General features: G+C 43.2%; 1 pseudogene; it reads right to left on the bottom strand.

Moving 5' to 3' along the window:
• Nucleotides 1-2085: 2085 nt before the first annotated feature.
• Nucleotides 2086-5167, bottom strand: LOC141350958 (uncharacterized; annotated as a pseudogene).
• Between the last annotated feature and the right edge of the window lie 867 nt (nucleotides 5168-6034).

Here is a 6034-nt window from a genome sequence, read left to right as displayed (position 1 = left end):
ATGTGACCACAGGATAACCAATATGGAACGTCTTCCTACAGTAATTTCGAGAACGTTTTTATCTGACCGAAATAGTACCATGTGGGAATGTTCTGTTAATGTTCCAAATGTCCTCTCTGTAACGTTCTTATGTGACCACAGGATAACCAATATGGAACGTCTTCCTACAGTCATATCGGGAATGTTTTTATTTGACCAAAATAGTACCATGTGGGAATGTTCTGTTAATGTTCCAAATGTCCTCTCTGTAACGTTCTTATGTGACCAAAGGATAACCAATATGGAACGTCTTCCTACAGTAATTTCGAGAACGTTTTTATCTGACCGAAATAGTACCATGTGGGAATGTTCTGTTAATGTTCCAAATGTCCTCTCTGTAACGTTCTTATGTGACCACAGGATAACCAATATGGAACGTCTTCCTACAGTCATATCGGGAATGTTTTTATTTGACCAAAATAGTACCATGTGGGAATGTTCTGTTAATGTTCCAAATGTCCTCTCTGTAACGTTCTTATGTGACCACAGGATAACCAATATGGAACGTCTTCCTACAGTAATTTCGAGAACGTTTTTATCTGACCGAAATAGTACCATGTGGGAATGTTCTGTTAATGTTCCAAATGTCCTCTCTGTAACGTTCTTATGTGACCACAGGATAACCAATATGGAACGTCTTCCTACAGTCATTTCGAGAACGTTTTTATCTGACCGAAATAGTACCATGTGGGAATGTTCTGTTAATGTTCCAAGTGTCCTCTCTGTAACGTTCTTATGTGACCACAGGATAACCAATATGGAATGTCTTCCTACAGTCATTTCGAGAACGTTTTTATCTGACCGAAATAGTATCATGTGGGAATGTTCTGTTAATGTTCCAAATGTCCTCTCTGTAACGTTCTTATGTGACCACAGGATAACCAATATGAAACGTCTTCCTACAGTCATTTCGGGAACGTTTTTATCTGACCGAAATAGTACCATGTGGGAATGTTCTGTTAATGTTCCAAATGTCCTCTCTGTAACGTTCTTATGTGACCACAGGATAACCAATATGGAACGTCTTCCTACAGTCATTTCGAGAACGTTTTTATCTGACCGAAATAGTACCATGTGGGAATGTTCTGTTAATGTTCCAAATGTCCTCTCTGTAACGTTCTTATGTGACCACAGGATAACCAATATGGAACGTCTTCCTACAGTCATATCAGGAAACGTTTTTATCTGACCAAAATAGTACCATGTGGGAATGTTCTGTAAATGTCTAAGGCGTCCCCCTAAAGTCACACGAGGAACCTTGAACTGCAAGACTTTTATAGCTAACAAAGGATGTTTTAGGAATGTACCTAATGTTCTCTAAAGTTTCAGGTCTTTTCATCCTCTTTAGAGAACTTTTAGGGAACGTTGCGAAAGGTCACGAGAACGTCACCTTCTACGTGGGTTATTACTGACCAAAACTTAGATGCACTCTCTTTAACAGAAACCTGGCTTAAAGCAGACGATTACATTAGTTTAAACGAATCCACCCCACAAGACTACTATTATAAACATGAACCGCGTTTAAAGGGGAGAGGGGGTGGTGTAGCTACAATTTACAAAAATCTTTTTAAAGTAAACCATAAATCCGAACTAAAATTTAATTCATTTGAAATAATGCTATTAAATATGGAAATAACCGATCGTAACCATAAACAGCTCTCTTTTGTCCTTGCTACAATCTATAGACCTCCGGGCCATCATGTAGATTTTCTTAAAGAAATATCAAATTTCCTGTCTGACCTCGTAGTCACTGTAGATAAAGCTCTTATCGTTGGTGACTTTAATATACATGTTGATAACCCAACAGATACATTAGGATGAGCATTTATGGATATTCTAAATTCGCTCAATATTAGACAAAACGTGACAGGGCCCACGCATACTCATAGGCACACATTAGACTTAATTCTGTCACTCGGGCTCAATATTAATGAAATCGAGATATCACCTCAGAGCGATGCAGTTTCAGACCATTGCCTTGTCTCATACACGGTACTTCTAGATATGATCACTCGATCCACAATACGCTACCGACTACTTGCTTACTTGCTTATCTCCTTGGATTCCCCGTGGAACAAAGGGCCTCAACAACAGCTCTCCAACGCAGTTGATTCTGGACAGCCTTTTTCAGTTCACCCCACGACAGGTTGCACTTCTTCATTTCCTCTTCGCAGGATCGTCTCCAGGTGGTCTTAGGGCGACCGACCCGTCTCTTTCCCTGAGGATTCCACTGCAAAGCCTGCCGGGTGATGTCCTGTGGGGGCTTCCGCAGGGTGTGTCCTATCCATCGCCATTTACGCCTGGCAATCTGCTGCTTGATGGGATCTTGGTTTGTCCGCTGCCACAAATCAGTGTTTGTTAATTTGTCTGTCCACCTAATCTTCAGTATGTTGCGAAGGCAGCCATTGACAAATACTTGGAGTTTGTTGGTTAGGGTGTTGGTGACTCTCCAGGTCTCTGAGCCATAAAGGAGGACAGATTTAACGTTGCTGTTGAAAATTCGTAATTTGTTACGGACAGATAGGGATGTTGACCTCCAGACTGGTCTCAAGGTAATAAAGGCGCATCTAGCTTTCCCAATTCTGGCTTTGATGTCCTCATCAGAACCTCCTCTTGCAGATACCATGCTGCCCAGGTAGGTGAAAGAAGTGACTTCTTTCAGCTCGCTGTCTCCAAGGGTGATTGGCTTCTGCTGCTTTTTTTAACAGTGTCATGATGACAGTCTTTTCTAAATTGATCTGCAGTCCAGTCTTGGATGCTTCGTGGACTAGGTTATCGGTTTTCTGTTGCATATGTTGGCATTTCTGTGACATCAGGCACAAGTCATCTGCAAAGTCCAGGTCTTCAAGAAATTGATTAATGGACCACTGGATTCCGGTTTTTCCTGTTTTTGTTGTCTGATGCATCACCCAGTCGACCACTAACAGAAAGATCATTGGGGAGAGCATGCATCCTTGCCGGACTCCTGTTCTCACCTCAAATTCCTCTGTCAATTTGCCGTTATGGATAACTTGGCACGTGGCGCCTTCATAAAGTTGTTGGATCAGTGTGATGAAACTTTGAGGGATTCCATAATGGTGAAGGAGCTGCCAGATGGTTTCCCTGTCCACACTGTCGAACGCTTGACGAAAGTCAATGAAGTTAAGGTACAATGGTGACTGCCACTCCAAGGATTGTTCGATAATGATTCGGAGTGTGGCTATCTGATCTGTACATGACTTGTCTTTCCTAAAGCCGGCTTGTTCTGGCCTAAGTTTTTCTTCCACTGCGTCTTTCAGCCGGTCAAGAATAATGCGGGTCAGTACTTTGCTCGGTACTGAGAGTAGCATGATGCCTCGCCAATTCTTGCAGGATCCTAGATCTCCTTTTTTGGGAAGTTTTACCATGTGTCCTTTTTTCCAGTCTGCTGGTACTCTTCCCACCCTCCAAACCTTCTGCAGTAGAGGCAGCAGCATGTTGACTGTGGTTGAAAGGTCTGCCTTGAGCGCCTCTGGGGGAATTCCATCTGGGCCAGCTGCTTTCCCATTTTTCAAGATCTTCAAGGCTTTTAGAATTTCTGCTTTCGTAGGTGGGTTGGTGTTGACTTTGAGTGGTGAGTCTGCAGGGGGGATGTCTGGCCTTTCTGATGGCAGGGGTTGATTTAGGAGTTCTTTAAAGTGATCAGCCCATCGTTGTCTCTGGTCTTTCTCTTTACTGATGGGGTTTCCTACTCTGTCTTTAACCGGTTTGTCCACATTTGACTTCTTAGTCGAGAGAGTCTTAGTGACCTTATACAGAGTACTGAGGTCCCTCTTTCCTGCTGCCTGTTCTGCCTCCGTTGCTAGCGCATCATAAAAGAGCCTCTTGTCTTTCCTGGCACTTTTCTTAACTTTCTTGTTTATTTGGGTATATTTATCTCGAAGAACTTTCTTTTTCTCTTCGTTCTTGTTGCTGTTAATCTGCTGTTTGATGTCTTTTCTGCTCTTTATCAGTTGCCATGTGTCACTGGAGAGCCATTCCTTGGTTGTCCATTCTCTTTTGCCCAGCACTTCTTGGCACGTGTCTGTCAATGTGTCTCTTGGGGAGCTCCAGTGTTCTTCCAATGGTGTTTCTTCTGTCACCAAGTTCAAGGCTTCAAATCTGTTTTTCAGGGAGGCTGAAAAGGTGTCTCTGTAGTCCTTCTCTTTCAGCCACTGGGTGTTAAACTTGATGTGAGGTCGGTTGGCTATGTCTCTGAAGGCTCGTAGCTTGACTTTGATTGTTCCAATCACCAAGTGATGGTCTGAGGCTACATCTGCCCCTCATTGGGATCTTGTGTCTTGCAGGCTTCTTCTCCATTTCCTAGAGATTGTGATGTAGTCTATCTGGTTTTTGGTGTTTCCGTCTGGTGAGATCCAGGTTTCTTTGTGGATGTCTTTATGCTGGAATACACTGCCACCAATTACTAGGTCATTAAAAGCACAAAAGTCAGTGAAAAGCTCGCCATTTTCATTCATTTCTCCTAGGGCCTGAGTTCCCATAATCAACTCTTTTCCAAGATTGTCTTTTCCTATCTTGGCATTCAGGTCACCCATCAATATCTTGATGTCTCTCTTGGGTAACTCGTTGACTACTGTCTGGAGGGAATTGTAGAAGTTTTCTTTTGCTTCCTTGTCAGCATCGTTAGTAGGCGAGTAGCATTGGATGAATGTAACTTTCCTTCCCTTGGAGTTGAACCTTGCTGTCATGATTCTAGAGGAGACTGGCTGCCATTCCATAAGGGTTCTGGCTGCTACTGGAGACATCATGATAGCAACTCCCTCTGTGTGGTCATGATTCTCGTCTGCATGTCCAGAATATAGGATTTTCTCTCCACTGGCAAGAGATGTCATGCCAGACCCATTCCATCTGCACTCACAGATTCCCAGTACTTGGATGTTATATCTGTTCATCTCACTTGCTACCTGAGCTGCTTTTCCAGCTTCGTGCATGGTTCGTACGTTCCAAGTTCCGATCTTTGTTGTTGCTTTTATCATCAGGAGATTCGTCAGCTGGTTGGCTTCCGTGCGGCTTTCACCAATCTGCGTCATTTGTCCTCCTGTAGAGGCATCTCCCAGATTAAAGCACTGGTTGGATTCTTCTGTTGCTTTGGTTTCTGTAGCGTTTGGGATTTTACGGGGGGGGGGGGGGGTTGCTGGCCCCACGCCCAACCCTCCTCCTTTCTCACCCGGGCTTGGGACCGGCCATGGCTACCGACTAGCCAGAACAATAATTTCCACCCCTAAAGAACTTTATTAGCACTCTTCCAGACCTGTCCCAAATGAAACATGTAGCAGATAACCCTGAAGATCTAGATATTGTAATAGAAAACCTGAACAGTATTTGTTCTAACACGTTAGATGCCGTAGCTCCAATTCGAAAAAAGAGAATCAAAGAAAAAACACCAGCTCCATGGTACGACCATCATACCGCTGCCCTTAAAAAGGCTGCTAGAAAAATGGAAAGAAATTATAGAAGCACAAACTTAGAGGTTTGGCGTGCAGCATGGAAAGAGAGTGTTAAACACTACAGACAGGCTATAAAAATCGCCAGATCTACGTATCTCAGCAATCTTATTAAAGAAAATCATAATAACCCTCGCTTCCTCTTTAGCACAGTTGCGAAACTGACTAGAAATAAAGAACAAACAGAACCCACTAATAAACTTCCACACAACAGTAACGACCCCATGAACTTCTCCACCAAGAAAACTATGATTATTAGGGAAAACATCGTAGGTACCCAAGCAGCCACCACTCCACCCAGCAACACACTCAACGCCTGCCCACCACACGAACATCCCGAGTCATTCAAACCCACCACAACAGAAGAGCTATCTAAATTAGTAGCGTCATCCAAATCATCGTCCTGTATATTGGACCCTGTTCCCACAAAATTACTCAAAGAGGTATTCCCTATAGTGTCTAACCCAGTACTAAATGTCTTTAATTCATCATTAGAATTAGGCTACGTTCCAACAGCTTTCAAACTAGCAGTT

The sequence above is a fragment of the Misgurnus anguillicaudatus genome, chromosome 19, assembly GCF_027580225.2.
Source record: "Misgurnus anguillicaudatus chromosome 19, ASM2758022v2, whole genome shotgun sequence".
In the NCBI taxonomy this organism is placed as follows: Eukaryota; Metazoa; Chordata; class Actinopteri; order Cypriniformes; family Cobitidae; genus Misgurnus; species Misgurnus anguillicaudatus.
This window is presented reverse-complemented; position numbering and strand designations above follow the sequence as displayed.